At 31.6% G+C, this 17,531-nt stretch overlaps 1 non-coding gene across 1 annotated transcript; it reads left to right on the top strand.

Moving 5' to 3' along the window:
• Window positions 1-9,750: 9,750 nt before the first annotated feature.
• MIR393H (microRNA MIR393h) lies at window positions 9,751-9,897 on the top strand. The gene has a single exon (NR_126739.1). It is a non-coding gene; the product is annotated as a microRNA MIR393h (primary transcript).
• The last annotated feature ends 7,634 nt before the right edge of the window (window positions 9,898-17,531 follow it).

The following is a 17,531-nucleotide window of genomic DNA, read 5'->3' on the forward strand; positions in this document are numbered from 1 at the left end:
AACAAATTAAATTGCATTATAAACAAAGATGTATAACAGGCTAAATAAAATCATTCTATCCTTAGAGATGAATTATTCAAATGCTCTAATCCAATTCTTAAGAGATAAACATTTCTCAATGCCTACACCCTAAAACGTACCATGAATATGGGTGATCAAACCACAATCAATGAAATTAAGCTCAGAAAAGAGACAATGAAATTAAAATAATTTAAATTGATAGTAGGAAAAATTTACATAAAGTGCGTTTGGTTGCTAAGCTCCCAACAATGAGGGGGTTTAGCCTTTCATTGTCATGAGAGGCTTTACAATTGCGAGAGGGTGATGGAAAAGAAGAAGAATGGAGATAGGGGAAAGGAATGGCTCTTAATGGTTGATTCCCCTTATTCCTGCACAAACCCTATCCTTAGCTCTCTGTGGGATGCTCTCTACTTTTTGTGAGAACTAAATTATGAATGAATGCTTTTTCCTTTCTTTTTCCCCATTTCGAAGATCTAGAGATGTGCGCTAAGTTACATGCTTAGCGCGGGACTCGCGCTAAGTGCCCCTTCACATGATATCAGGCTTCTCCATGTGACTGTGTCGCGCTAAGCGTGTGTGGCGCACTGAGCGAGCATCTCCAGATCTTCAACTTCTCTCTCAAGCTTTACTCTATGTTTCTGTAGCAAATATAACACTAGAGCACTATAAATTTACCAATTTAAACACCTACTGGACAAAAACTTGAATGATGTTAAAATTCTAATTATTCACACAAAAAGAAGCAATAACAGAGAGGAAGTTCAACAATTTTTATATGACTTAATCACAAAATATACCTATGCACAACAAGACACGGGTATGGTCGGTAAATGGGTTGGATTATGAAACGGATTATAGGGATAGATGAAATAAGGCCGGGGTGGACCGGGTTTGGATGAGGCATTTAACTTGCTAGGATGAAACATCTGTAGGCCCATAAGACACGTCTGCACGCGGCTCATCGGGTTGGCCCAAGTGGGTGAAACTCATAGCGAAGGAGGTGTAGTTAATAGTGATAGGGCCTAAATGCTTTAGCCATTCGATTTTGAGAACAATGTCAGTGCCACTAATGGGCAATACGTGAAGGATCACGACAAACATGTGTTGTTGGAGTTATAGAGGAGTTGCAGGACAAAGCTGACGATAATCCAAAATGGAGCCATTGTCGACCATGACGTGAAGAGGGGACGTGTCCTCAGTAGGAAGATTGACGAATTTGGCCACTCAGGGTTGGATGAAATTATAGGTGTTGTGGGTCAATTAAAATGGTGAGATGGGCATGGTTGATGAATCCATATATTCAAAAAGTTCCCGGCACCGAAAGATTGGAGAGGGTGTTCAAACTGATATGTGGGGTGGGTTGGGAAAAGTCTACAATGGTTGGGTGGTCCAGGAAAGAGAGCGTGATTTTAGAGGGAGGGGAATTGATTTTGTTTGCATAACTTAAAAAATAAAGACCTTGCTTTAGCCCTTGTTAAATATACCAACAAGTTAGCTAAGTTAACCTCTCTTTTCTTCTCATTAAATAATTTATTACCAGTTATACCCTTTTAACATTGTTTCTACAACCCCATGATAACATTCTTCCTTTAAGCCCTCCTTTACACCCTATTACCTTTTGTTCCTCCCTTCCAATTCTAGAATGCACAAACTCTACTTCCATAATAGCAATACCTTAGCCGACGATGACATAGGGAGTAGTGTAGAAGCAAAGCTTCATGGTGAATCAAAGATGATTTAAAGGTGTTTTGATGATAACAATGATGATAACAAAAGATGATGACAAAGGTGATGACAAAAAGCTCAAAGATCGATCAAAGAACAACTCAAGTGAATGAAGAACAATTCAAGAGTTCAAGATAAGAATCAAGAAGAATTCAAGACTTAAGAAGAAAGTTTGAAGTCAAGAATCAAGATTCAAGGTTCAAGATCTCAAGAATCAAGATCAAGATTCAAGACTCAAGATTCAAGAATCAAGAGAAGGCTTAATCAAGATAAGTATGAAAAGTTTTTCTCAAAAATTGAGTAGCACATGATTTTTCTCAAAACATGTTTACCAAAGAGTTTTTACTCTCTAGTAATAGATTACCAGATTGTTGTAATCGATTACCAGTAGCAAAATTGTTTTGAAAAAGTTTTCAAATTGAATTTACAACGTTCCAATTAATTTCAAAAAGCTGTAATCGATTAGAATGTTTTGGTAATCGATTACCAGTGCCTTTGAACGTTGAAATTCAAATTCAAATGTGAAGAGTCACATCCTTTCACATAAAAGCTTTGTGTAATCGATTACACTGATTTGGTAATCGATTACCAGTGATTATTTCTGAATAAAATCAAAAGATGTAACTTTTCAAATAGTTTTTGACTTTTTCAAATTGGTTTTTAAGTTTTTCTAAAAGTCATAACTCTTCTAATGGTTGTCTTGATCAGACATGTAGAGTCTATAAAAGCAAGGCTTTGTTTTGCATTTCAATAATCTTGAATACTTTTCCAATCAATTTCTTACAATCCTTTACAAGCCTTGAATCTCTTTGAACTTCTTCTTCTTCTTTGTACCAAAAGCTTTCTGGTTTTCCAAACCTTGAAAACTTGTGCTATTCATCTTTTCATTCTCTTCTCCCTTTGCCAAAAAGAATTCACCAAGGACTAACCGCCTGAATTCTTTTTGTGTCTCTTTTCTCCCTTTTCCAAAAGAACAAAGGACTAACCGCCTGAATTCTTTTGTGTCTCCCTTCTCCCTTGTCAAAGAATTCAAAACGACACAGTCTGAGAATTCTTTTGATTCTTCCCTTTCCCTAATACAAAAGTGTTCAAAGGACTAACCGCCTGAGAATTCTTTTGTATCCCCATTCACAAAGTATCAAAGGTTTAACAGCCTGAGATCTTTGTCTTAACACATTGGAGGGTACATCCTTTGTGGTACAAGTAGAGGGTACATTTACTTGGGTTTGACTGAGAACAAGAGAGGGTACATCTCTTGTGGATCAGTTCTAGTGGAGGGTACATCCACTAGGTTCAAAGAGAACAAGGGAAGGTACATCCCTTGTTGATCTTTGCTTGTAAAAGGATTTTTACAAGGTTGAAAGAAATCTCAAGGATACAAAAGAATAAAAACTCTTGTGTGTTTGTCTCCTTCTTCCCTACTCTTTTACTTTCCGCTGTGCATTTAATTTTCGCTTTTACTTTCTGTTAAGTTTCTCTTCTACTCCTCATTCTCTTAACAATTTAGTAAAAGCCTCAGAAGAGTAATTTTTTAATTAGTAAAGGTTTAGGAATAATCAATTCAACCCCCCCCTTCTTAATTATTCTGAGGCCACTCGATCCAACAAGTAGTAGCGTCGTGCTTTCGACGCCCACACCATGATTTCATTTTCTTCACTACTTCGTTTTGTCTCCATAAACCACCTCCATGAAAAACCACATCCACTACAAAATACCCCCAAATCTTGAAACAACCATCAACGACACACACCATGAACCTCCACAAATTGCCACCACCTCACCACCTCGAAACCATAGTGAATCCCAAACAGACCCAAAATGCAAACAACAAATTTAGATCCAAACTCAAAAGCCCCAAAATATAAAACACAAATTCCTCGCCAATTAGGTGATCAATTTCAAAGAAGTAGAGGCTGAGGGTGTCAAGAGGAAGACGAATGGTTGTCGGCATTGTGTTGTTGTCGATGAAGAACCATTATTTTTTAAACCTCATTTTTACTTTATTTTACTACTTTTGACGTGTTCTTTGTCTTTGAGCATTCATCTAACACGATTCTCATTCTTGATCAGTAGGATCATCTTCTAATCGCATACCCTACTCATCTTCATTATGTTTTTCTTCCTAAGACCTCATCTTTCCTTTACTTCTGCTTCCCACCACAATCGCTCCCTTCGTGTCAACGACGATTGGGAGACATCTGTTTGCGACTTCGCCACCCTTGGTTCCAACTCCAACACGTCTTAGTCATCAACACAATAGGTTTCGTAGGGAGAAACTTGTCCATCACTCTAGAGCGGCATAGAGATAAAGTTGTTAGAATCATGATGGGGTGTAGAAACAATATTAAAAGCATATAATTGGTAATAGCTATTTTAATGAGAATAAATGGGGTTATCTTAGCAAACAAGGAGGTGTATTTAGTAAGAGGCCCTTGCTTTTTTTATTATTTCTTTTTGTCCATGTTTTACCATATCCATAATGCCTTGCACATGTTAAAAATATGGAGTTGTATTCTAATTCCCTGTTTTCCTATTTCCACCTCCATGTGCTTTTTTAATTTCCAAATACCCTTTTAACATAAATATGTTTATGTTGTATTAAATATACAACAAAATTGGATTTTCATTGTTATACTGGAATGTGAAAAAACTTGCAATGAAAATATGTTTCTGTTATATATTTTATATGTAGAAAACATATTTATGTTGTTAGTTTTTTGCACCCTCTATATTGCAACGAAAATATGATTCTATTGTATTGTCAATTTTCATCATATTATATTGTGGAAACATGCTTTTGTTGATAACATAATGAAATATTGATTTCATTGTGTTTATGAACCAAAATTAATGAAATCGTGAAATTTTGTCATTTAATAAAACAGAATCACAATTCCATTGGATCCAAACTCTAAAAAACATGTACTTCATTCTATGAATGAACGAAATGATAATCATTGTTGAATCCTTATTAAAGCACATAAGTTGATTGTCAAATTAGGCGTGAAGCAAAATAAGGGAGAAGAGGGTAGGGTGCCATGCAAGAGTACCTGAGGTGAAGGGGTGTAGAGAAAGGAGGGAGAGTAAAATTGTCTATTTACATTTTTTGAAAAATCTAGAGGTGAAACAACAAAATAATGGGATGAGAATAGCAATCCCTCAAAATGGACCCATCTAACTAACACTATAAAAATAAGAGCCTACAAAACAAACGCACAGCAAAGATCCAAGGGCATTGCTTTGTGCACCTAGCAAATTACTGATATACCCAAGACAAGTTGGGAAATTCCAATATTATCCTTCCATAAAGTTGATACGGATTATGAATCCGTAAGCCCATTACAAATTGGCAATTCATATCCGTAAGTGACCCATACGATTTATTTTTAATTTTTTTTCAAAAATATGTTTTACGAATTAATTTAAAATTAATATCTGTAAGTAGCCCATACGATTTTTTTTTAAAAAAAAATCAAAAATATGTTTTACAATTAATTTAAAATTAACCGTCCATGCAAGAATCAAACTTGTAACTTTCGTATTATTAGTATGATGCTCTAACCAACTGAGCTAATAAACTAATTATGTTATAAGATAATTAATGTTACTATATATAACACTAAAAATTTTATTGTAGATTTAATGCACATGTAAATTTACACAATCAATTTTGTGACAATTAATTTTGATCTAATAATTAATTTGTTTACATATATAAAATTTTATGAAACCTATGATTTTTATTTAAAATTTATATATGTAAAAAAATACATTAGTAGATTTATGTTAATAGTTTATTTTTTTTACATATATAAATTTTTATTAAACCTAAGATTTTTATACATTAGTAGTATGACATACAGATTGTCAATCCATAATGGAGTTACGGATTCGTAATCCATATTAACTTTATGAAAGGACAATATTAGAATTATTTATCTTGTATTGGGTGTAGCAACAAATTGCTAGTTGAGCAAAGTAATGCCCAAGATCCAATTGATGTACGCTTCGAGTTTTCGACCCAAAAAAGTTTCTCATGCATACAAATTATTCCTTATATTGACATGAGCACTATTTTGAGGCATCTCTCTGAATCCATTATTTTCGTGGTCCTTATATGAATGATCGTAACATTTGATTAACTTTTAAACCACCAAATCAAATAAAGTTAGTCAATAAGAAAAACATGGAGACCAGTCAGACGCACTTAGCTTCCAAGAAGTCTGTGGTGTTAAAATGTCAATTTGCCATGGGTCTTAAATTTGATGATTTAGAGAATAAAGGAAAAAAAAAAAACAAAACAAAAACAAAACCGTATAGTGAATGAAAATGTTAATCATATAGCAATATGTCATCATCGAAAATAGACTATGCCTAGCTTCTCCCTAGCAGCATTAGATGTTTGATCGCAACCTTCATCTGCCCTCATAGGCAAATAATCTTCCTTTATCTTGTTGGTCCCCATAATTAATAACAAACTCCACTGCATATTAAAGGACCCATTGTTTATGAGTGTGCTTATGCATCATTTTTTTGGGTGAAAATGTGCATATGCTTAGAGAGAAAGATGAGAGATCAATTAATTATGGCGTATCAATTCTTATACTACTTAATTCATTAGTGTCGGTTTAGTAGTCAGATATATGGGTAGTTTTGGTTTATACGAGTTTTACTTTTTAGGTGTAAATTTTATCATCATTATTATACATAAAAAAATACTGATGAATGATTTTTATTAAATAATTTATTATAAAATATACTATTAGATTAGATTAAAAGTTCTTATAATATAAATTATATTAATTTATAATATTGTATAATCTAAAATTATTTTGTCAAAAAAATATAAAATTATTTATACATCACAACTGAAGTAGTATATATATATATTTTTTAAATATATTAAAAGAAGAACAATTTGATATATTATATTCTAATATTTATTCAATCTTAGAAGGAATACATTACCAAATTACTTTGCTCATTTCAAGCATTCTTATATCAATAATTACTTTGCTTGTAAAAAAAAATATATTACCAAAAATTACATTTAGGAATATTATATATAAGAAAATCATGCTATAACTTGGTAAAGTACTCCATTTATATTCTAGTCATCGCACGCAAGGTGTGATTTTCACTATCAAAATAAGTATACTTCACAACCTCTATAGACCAAACAAAATAGAGGATTATTAATAAACTATTTAGGTTCCTCTCAAAATTGCACCAGCTCTTAGGAGGCAGGCACAACACCTTATTGGCTACACAAACACAACACCAAAACACAGGTCTAGGGACGTTACAAACAACTTAGACAACTAACAGCATTTATGTCTGAAAATTGCATAGCACACAGTTCCACACAAACTCTCGCAGGAGTGGATTTGTTTCCAAGAACATGACTTTAGTTTCACTTGTGTAAGCTTTAGATGATATATATGTATAGAAGAGGATTTTCTCTAAACAATAGTTTCATTTTTTTTAATAGCTAAAGTAAAATTCATTAAAAGGGGTACAATGGGTACCCCAACCATATATACAAAGAGAAAGCATCAAGAGATCCAACATAATTGTACTATACTATAGCATTTTGAAGTCCCATTCTGATGCACCCTTCTAAGGGTGCCATTATGCATGATACACTCTTCTCTTATATAGAGTGTAACAATGAAGTTTTCTTAAATGGTCTCACAGTTATCTAAATATTTTAATGACTTAATTAGATTGGATTGCATACATTATACTTTTCTAAATTCTAAAACACTTAATACATCAAATATGTTAGGAAACACATATGTTTAATTTTTTTAGATAAATATTAATTGTTAGTATTATTAATTTTTGTTAGAATAAGAATCACACAACCTCTGTAGACTTAAAATATTATGTCATCGCCGAAGTTTTTATATTAGTCATTGTGTTATCACCGGTAAAAACATCTTTTAACTTCTATTAATTTGACTGAGAACTAAATACACACTTATTAATTATACTTTAACCTAATAAACATGTATACATAATAATTTTCACTAAAAAAATCACATGATTACATAAGATCGATTTAAAAATATATAAAAAAATTAAATTATCAATTCAACTGTTTTTTTATTATTTACAAATTAAAATTAAATATATCATCAACCAATATATATATATATAGAAGTTAGCTTAATGTTAAGAAAATTCTAACATCTGAACAGAATCTTAGGTGGGGTTTCCACATCAATCTATGATCTGACTAAACCGAGGGATCCTCAGTAAAACGCTTTGTGAGCTATGTTTAAATAAAATGATAAGAGGATTTGGATCGTGGGTTGAGAGCCAAAAACTTCTTGTCGGCTATCATGTGCATTGGTGGGGAAGAGATAATTAATTAGGTGGAACGCTAAAGCTTCTCATTAATAGATCTATCTACCTTGGTCAATAAACACCAGTGTTTAAATTTTATTAGTAAAGCAACAAAGATCTTCGCACTCAATCAAACGATATTAATAAGAGTGAACACTATATTTTTTGTTAGAGCTGAGTGAATATAGAATTAGACAGTAGGCACAACTTTAAATAGATTTTAAGTAAAGGCCAACTTTAAGATTTAAGTGTGGATTCGGTCCTACAATAAAAGGAGTAAGGAATGTTGTAATTTCCTACTTTAGTCATCACTATCAGTTTATATTTAAACTGTCCAACCTCGAGACATATGTCAATTATATATTTGTGCATTGTTATTTCGTTCTTGATTTTTTTTTTTTTTTTGCGGTATTATTATTGGAACTTGGACCGATATTTTTTCTACATGTTGTACAAGGGCGCTATTTCTAGTTAAATATTACTAAAAACAAAGCAATATCTTTTTATTTTCTATTAATACGTTTAAATAAAAGACGAATACTTCCCTTCTCTCTTAAGCGTACTTATAAATTCTTAAAAGTATTGTTATATTTTTCGTTAATTTTTCTATAAATCTTTGGTTTTTTATAGATAAAATTTAAAGAGATAAGACCTATCTCAGTTCAAGATAAAAAAAGTCTTCCAGTTAATTTTTTTTTAAAAAAAAAAACTATAAAAATACTTACATTTATCTCATTATAAAGAAATAAATGAAGAGTTGAACCCACAACTTATCAAATATGAATTCATGTCTCTATAATGTCTTAAAAGTACAAAACACATATAATACTTATGTATAAAAAAAAAAAAGATTAGTTGGAAGAAGTTTTCCGATGCACCCATTAATAATTAGCTTAACCCAACATTAATATGTATATTTTTTTTTATTAATTTCCTTTAATAAATTAAACACTATACCCGGGTCCACACCCGTGTACATGTTCTTGTTTTTATTCTCAAATCACAAGATTATTCGTTGAAGTATAAGCTGAATAGACCTTTAGTATTTAATCAGCTGGATGTCATGATTGATGCCTCCACAACGGCTCATGAGAATATACCAACAAATCAAAAGTTGTTGAATCAATGCGTGCCTTAAATACAAGTTTTCTTCAGAAGGTTTTCTGCAAAAGAATATTCTACACTAATGTTAGACTATTATACACACGATTACACACGCAATAAACCAAATGATTAAATTAAAATCGAAAGTATATTTATAATAATAAAGTATAGACGTACGTGTGCGCACTTGTGCTAAACGCAACTTTGAAGAGACAAGATAAAGAGCGCAGTAGAAGAATGTTTCACGTTCACATAATAAATACTACACTACTGAAAGCTAGCTACTTCAGTAATAATTTCACACGCATTGCGTACTCATCTACGTTTCATCATGTCACACCAAGTGAATGTGAAGTGAAACAAACTTCACAGTGACATAACTGAGACACCACCCACTCTTTCTCTTTGCTTATTCTATAAATCAGAAACCAACTCACAACTACTTTTTGGACCACCACATACACAATACAATTAAGCTCATCATCTGGTCCTGAAATTGGTGAAGAAAGTTGTTTTGTGGTGGATGAGTACTGAGTAGTGGTGCCTTATTGTGGGTGGAGAGTTCCAAAGGGATCGCATTGATCTAATTCTTGTAGATGTTTACACTTGCAAGCTTTGCATGCAATTCCTGGATTCAGATGTGATTCAGTGGTTCACTTATTGGATCATGCGATCCCTTAGGAACTTTCCATCAACTCTAAACATCTTGTTGATCCATTTGAGGTAAAACTGAATCTTCTTATATGTGAAAACTCTACTCTAAGTGTTTCATCTTCTCCTACTCTATCTAAGGATTGTATATCTTGTCATCATGTATAAATTAATTGTGTAGATTTTAATTTTCTTGGTACGATTTATAGACATGCATATAGCTAATGAATGTCATTCAAGTAACAATTGCAAAGGTGGTGTCTAATTAGTCTACCTCTTGATTTAGTTCTCCAGAATTATGCCATTTCAAGAAGTTTTTTTATTTTATTTGCTATAGTAAATTTGTTCGAAATCAATAATTACCCCATACACTATAATTTTTGCAGATTGTATTCATGTCAAAATGTTATAGAATGAAATACAACAGCCAAGTTGATTAATCTTTAGAGTCATAAAAAAATACTCTGTTCCTGACTTCCAGTTGTATTCATGAATGCTTGATATTCTTTTCTTATTCTTTTTTTTATTTGAATGGTTGATATTCTTAAGTATTTCTTTCTTAATGCATTGATTGTTGTTGATTGCATCACAGCCAACCATAACTTCAATGTCCTGCAGTCTCCACTGGCAGATCTCGATGATTGCCAAGCTCAATAAAATAAGACAAATTAATATTATTGAAATTGTCCATATCATATTTCACTTTCTATCGTTAGGTTAGTCCATAAGCTAGAAATGAGTAAAATATATAGTTTCACAGCAATATCATCTCTTCATTCCATTAGAGTGGGGAAGAAGTGGGGAAAGGAATATTTATCTCCAATATTTAAAAAATGAGTGTCAGAATAAACATTCTCTAACACAGTTTAAAAGTTCATTGAACTATATATGATTAATACTTATATAATTTGTGATTTTAATGAATTTTAGTCAATAATAAAATATGTATTTGAAAGAGTGTGTTTTTTCAATCTTTCTCACAATTAAAATTGTATCCTTGGAAGGGAATAAAAAGAATCTCATTATATATCATCTTTCTTTCTTTTTGTGAGCACCAAGAATATTTTCTATACATACAAAAATTAAATATACAAAAGAAGCAAAATAAGTAACATTTTATTTGATAAATGTTGCAAAATCTCTGTATTAATACAACTAGCAAACATAATTAAATAACTGTTCCTAAAAAACATATAGCCAGTAGTTCTGTACATATACACAAAAGAATTTAATATGAAAAAGATCAACATCATTATATGTTGCAAGCATATATCCCATAAGAAAAATAAAGTCCCACGTTCTGAATTTGATCATTTAAAATCAATAAAAAAAATAATGTACAAAACAAACAAAAAGGATAACATTTTGTTTGATAAAATCTGCCAAATTAAATTTCCGTGTTATTATTTTTATAACATTGTAGCAGATATAGTTAAATAAATAATTTAATTTGCATGTACAGTCATAAAAAAAATTTACATTATTGACTAATACAAAATTATCATTAGTATAAATTTTGAGATTATAATTATAAAAGTCAATAAATTTATCTTATATAATTATTTATAATTAGATAATAACGTAAAAAAATAAATTATACTGTCATTACATGCACAATTTATTCTTAGATAAATATAGCTAAAATTATGTATTTGGTGGTGTTTTATTTAATAGCTAAATGCTAATATTATTAAAATAAGTTTTATCGCTTTTAATAAAAACTTTCAGTACATACAATTAATCAGGAAATAAAGTGATGAGCATGGTTGGACCCTACTATTTGGACTTTGTTGATATTTTTTCTTTTTCTTTTCGCTTTAACTTCTGAGCTTTTAACATTCACCCGAAGGAATAACAAGCACCTAACCTCAGTTGGCCAGTACATAAAAAAAAAAAAAAAAAAAAAAAAACACCTACGCTTTAAATATCTTGTATATTCATTTTGTAGTGTAGAAGATGAAACTCGAAAATTTTGAAATTTAGCTAAAAATATGCATTACTATTGTCAAGTTAATAAAAATTAGTGACCATGCAGTATGAATGTACAGCATTATTTATTTAATTTTTCTAATACAATTTTTTATTTTATATTAATACAACTCTCACAAAACAACTTCTTACTACTGGTTAATTATATTATATATAATTACTACTTTTATATATAAAAAAAAAAACTAGTTAATTACTACTGCTGTGCTACATAGCAGAAATTCCCTAATTTCACGTGGTTTGCCTCAGTTGTCTGCCGCAGGTTTCAGTATATCCTTAGGAATTGTCGATTGTCAAATTGATGTTAAATAACGGCGCTATATATTATATTAGTATTTTAACGTTTTTAAATGAATTTCTTATTTATGATTATATATTTATAATTTTTAATTTCACTTTAAAAAATTGAGTTTTTTTTTCGATATGCAGGAATTTTGTAGAGTTTTTAGTTAACACACTATTATTATAAAATTATATACTATCAATAAGGTACAGATCCAAGCTATGTAGTGCGCGGGGACAGTTACCTCCACAAACTTTTTATTAACCTGTCATAATATAATGTATGTGAATACAAACTGTCCCTATAATTTAAAATACAACAAATAAAAATCAATAACATTATAATTATTGTCTCCATACATAAGCATGTTTTTTTAAGAGCCACACCCACATATATTATAATTTAAAAATTTTATATTTATTATCGTTATTGTTAATTAATTATGTAGAAATAATTTTTTATATAACTTTAATATATTATTATAAAAATTAACAAACTTATTATAAATAATAATATGTGTAAATACGTATATATTATTTATTAAAACATTTATTTAAACTTTTCATCGAAGATAATAACTTTATTAACGTGATTAGTATCTCATTAGACCAACGTTTAATTTGAGAGTGAGAAGTGAATTGACGGCAGATTCCGTTTACTGTGAAGAAAAAAAAAACAAATTGTATTAGGAGGGGTTCATATGTGACGAAAGAGTTGTACAAAATCTAATTAATTATGCTTATTTATATGTTAGTAGCATTTTTCTTGTGTGAAGGAAATCAAATTCAAAGTAAGAGTTAATTGCATGTTACTCTAACCATAACTCCAACAAAGACGAATATGGATTCCTGATCTTTTGTAAAACAATTTAGATTCCCTTTATCAAAGTGTATGTCTTTCAAGATAAAGATAAATCCATGTCTTTCACGCAAGTTAATTTTATCTCTTTATTTTCCCCCGAATCAATTGTTGTGTTAATCCTTTTGTCATTATGCTGTTATATATCTATAAGTCCAGTAATTACCATGTCAATCATAGTTAGTTTTGTTTCCACCATTTTTTGGAGTATATACTATTTACTTTATGATTAAACGTGTTACTTAAATTACAGATAGAAACTCTTTATAATGAAGTGCAATTATTTATAATTACAACAATTATATTGAGTCAATTAATCACTCATCAAATGCAGAATAGACAAGCTTTACTTTAAGAATAGACAAGCTCATACCAATCATGGTGGTGGTTACAATTACTCACATCAGCAACTGTAACAGATCTTGCACGACCACAGAAAAAAAAAATGCCTGATGATGCACATCTGATAAACTCACACTCAAGGTATATGTATTACTAATGTAAGACTAAATATTGTGATAACATTTAAAAACGAAGATAGACTGTATATTAATAAATAATAAAAATATAAAATAGTTGTTTTGCATTTGACAGAGTACACATATGACATATGCCCAAATACATTCAAATTAACATTTTGCCTAGATCATCCCTCCTAGTCATAGCTATCTGATTAATTGGATCAACCCAACCCAAAGGTTTATGTTGCATCACTTGGTTTTTAAATTATTGTCACAATTTAGTAATAGTTTTATCATGATTTTAATTTATATTGTAAAATATTATAGACAAATATAATTGATGCAGTCATAATATTATTGCCATCATGTAATGTTGCAATTACAAAGACTCCTCAAAGTGTATGTTTAGTAAATAACTCAAATAGAAATTGCAATGGAAAACTGTTTTTTAAAATCCTATTACTCAGTGGTGACTCACCCACGTTTAAATTTTGTATAAACCCAAATTTATTAGATCCAGGTATGTAATATTTGCCCACTTTAGTGTGATCTGTTTGAAAAATTGAGTGTCGAATTGTCTTTTTATGTGTACCTACCCAACACTCTTTGGCCAAATACCACTGTTCATGGAGGAATCTGTCCTGAAGGGGTTTAGAACCAGAAACAATATGTGTGGTGGTATCTATCATTCTGAAAAAGAGAAAAAGTGGGATACGTACAATAGTTGGACTGTGACACTACTAGAAAAATCTATGCACCTTTCATGTCCCTAAATTTCTGAACAAAAGATTCAGGTGTCGTCCTTTATTGAATTTGTTTTATATGTTAGTGTAAAGTTATATCCAACACTAAGTTTATGTTTATATATATCTTTTAAAAATAAATACTCTTCTTTATGTACAACTGATAAAAATGTTATTACATTTTTAATATAAGCTGAAAGAAGCATCTTTCATAAGAAATTAACTTTTACTGCAATTGTTACCTTTTTTATAACAAAGGGAGATGAGTGAAAGGGTGAAGGAAAAAAATCGAAGATGGCATGTTCCAGACTCTGTTATTCTAATAACAGTATTAATTGTATTAAGATAACTAATATTAAAAAAGATATATTAATAAATTTGTCATTGTTATGCTTGTATTGTTGATTGTGGATTAAATAATCTATAAAACAAATAATTGTCATATAACTTTTATAAACATTGTTAGTTGCTGTTTTTTCTATCCTATACTTTGTGTGCATCAAGCCTAATTGTCGGATCCTAATTCTGTCTAGTCCAAAAGAAAATAAAAGGAAAAAAGATTAAAAAAAACAGAAAAAACAAAAAAGGAAAAAAGAAAAAAAAAGAAGAGAAAAAAAAAGAAAAGACATAAAAAAATGATGAAAAAAACATATAAAAAATGAAAAAAGAAAAGAAGAAGAAAAAGAAAAAATGAAACGTGAAAAAAAATGAATGAGCAGAAAAAAAAAAAAAAGAAAAAGAGAGAGAAAAGTAAAATTAAAAAAAAAAACTATTTGTGTAACCTAGGCTCTCAAGAAGAGCTCATTAGGTCAAGAAGAGGAGTACTCAACATAAAAAGGAAAAGAAGGAAAGTCTAAAAAAAAAAAGATACAGAGCAGTGTGGATCCTAAGAAGGAAAAAAGAACCTATCCTGCAGCACCATTTGGCAAGCGTTGTTAGAGAAGAAGAGGTGTCATCAGGTAACCCCTCATTCTTCTTCGCTTTCTCACGCATTCTGACTCTCTTCTCTCTTTCTTTCTAATGTTTCTTCTTCTTCTTCTTCTTCTTCTTCTTCTTCTTCTTCTTCTTCTTCTTCTTCTTCTTCTTTTCTTTTCTTTTTTTTTCTTTCATAACACCGCATTGCGTCACCTTCCATGGTGACCCTACCGTGGCCTCCGGCGAGGCTTATGCGGCCTATTTTGTTAATTTTCTTCTTACCCCTTTATTTGGTATGACTATTCAATGTTTTTCTCTTTTTTATTGCCAACTCTGGTGAGACTGCAGTGCCTCTGTCCATGCAACCGCCACCCCCCTACCACTATCCTGAGGTAGCTTCGCACCCATGGGCCCTTCGTCGGTGGCATTAAGGGTCCAATCACTTTCATTTTGGTTTATTTTTCTCTTTTTATTTGTTTTCACCACAATGAAATTTCCGCCGCCATCACTGTCGTGCCCCATGGCGGCCTCGTGCCACTGGACTTTGCACCAGTGGTGCCACGGGCAGCGCGCCTCCCTTCGTGGTGGCTTCCATAATGGTCGCGCCATTCTCTACGTGTGGCAACTAGGGTTTTCCAACCCTGTTGCGTAATCGCGGATTGGGTCGAGTCGCTCTGACCCGGTTTCAACCTAACCCTAATAATAAAAAAAACAAAAGAAACAAACAATGATTGTTGTTTACACTCCCTTGTTCATACGAGCACCCTTTTTCTGTTTTGGGCCTAATCCATTTTTGCAAAACCTGAAATAAAATAGAAACATTATTTTCACCCGTTTTTCATAGATGCACCTCTTCTTTACGTTTTGGGCCTAGCCTACTTTTGCAAAACCTGAAAAATAAAAATAGAAACGTTATTTACACCCTGCTTTTCATAGGGGAGTTGCTAGGTGCACCCAGCATTCTTAAAAAAATGGTAAAACTGCCCCTGCCTTCTTCCTCATTTTAAAAGCTGTTTTCTTTTTAAAAAACCACACCAGCCATTTTTGCGCACTATTCTTCTCGCTTTTCTCTCTTCGGTGCCGTATTTTCTTTAGTTCCTTGGCAACGGTTAGGTTCGATGAAGGTGAAGGTACCTGTGTTCAGTGTTGCGGTGGTCGTCGACAGCATACGAGGTACGCATTTGTGTTGGGTGTGCGTTCTGGTGTATCGTAGATCATGCGGATCAACTTGATCTGTAAAAGATTTACGAATCAACTTGATCCGCATGTTGATTTTAAAGTTGCGGATCAAGTTGATTGTTACAGATCAAGTTGATCCGTAAGTCTTTTATGGATCAAGTTGATCCGCAAAAGACTTACGGATCAACTTGATCCGCAAAAGACATACGGATCAACTTGATCCGTAAGTCTTTTGCGGATCTACTTGATTCGTAAGTCTTCTACGAATCAACTTGATTCATAAGTCTTTTGCGGATCAACTTGATCCATAAGAGGCTATATTTTTTGAAATTTTAACCTTTATTTAAGTTTAATTTTATTTTTTAATTATTACTTTGTTTGTATTGTCATTTTTTATTTGAATTGTTTATACGTGTAGAATGATATAGGGTTTTTGGCTTTTTACTAATGATGAGTTAATCCGTAACTAATTATATTTTTTCAAATTTTAACCTTTATTTAAGTTTAATTTTGTTTTTTTAATTATTACTTTGTTTGTATTGTCATTTTTTAATTTGAATTGTTTATTTGTGTAGAATGATATAGGGTTTTGGCTTTTTACTAATGATGAGTTATTATGTATTGTTTTGTATGTTATGTATAGTTCGGTTAGGTGTTGTATGCCTGTGTTGAAATTTTTTATTCATTGTTAAGATGGACGAAGATAAGTGGATTTATGAAAGTATAATGTCTGAAGAAGTGGATATGGATTATCAAAATGAAGAAGAATGTGGTGTGAATGAACCACATGTTGATTGTTCGGATGCGTTCAATACTTCTCAAGTAATAATGTTCATGACTGTGAGTGATTTAATAAAATGAATATGTTGTAGGAAACTGAAATTATCTGGATTGTTTGGTAGGTGTTTGACAGCCGAGAGGATGTTTTGCGGTGGGCTCGATTTGTTGCTCATGAAAATGGTTTTGTGACGGTGATTATAAGGTCTAACACAAACACTGGTAGTAGAGGAAGGACTTCGTTTGTGTTAATTGGTTGTGAAAGGAGTGGCGAGTATAGGTGTAGGAAGAAAGAATTTGTTAGAAGAGATACTGGGACTAGGAAATGTGGGCGTCCCTTCAAGCTTCGTGCCAAGCCAGTGGTTGGAGGACAAGGCTGGATGGTGAAGTTGATGTGTTGGATTCATAATCATGAATTGGCCAAGTCATTAGTTGGACATCCATATGCCAGGCGATTGACTAAAGCTGAAAAGA

Source organism: Glycine max, chromosome 9 (genome assembly GCF_000004515.6).
Source record: "Glycine max cultivar Williams 82 chromosome 9, Glycine_max_v4.0, whole genome shotgun sequence".
Taxonomy (NCBI): domain Eukaryota; kingdom Viridiplantae; phylum Streptophyta; class Magnoliopsida; order Fabales; family Fabaceae; genus Glycine; species Glycine max.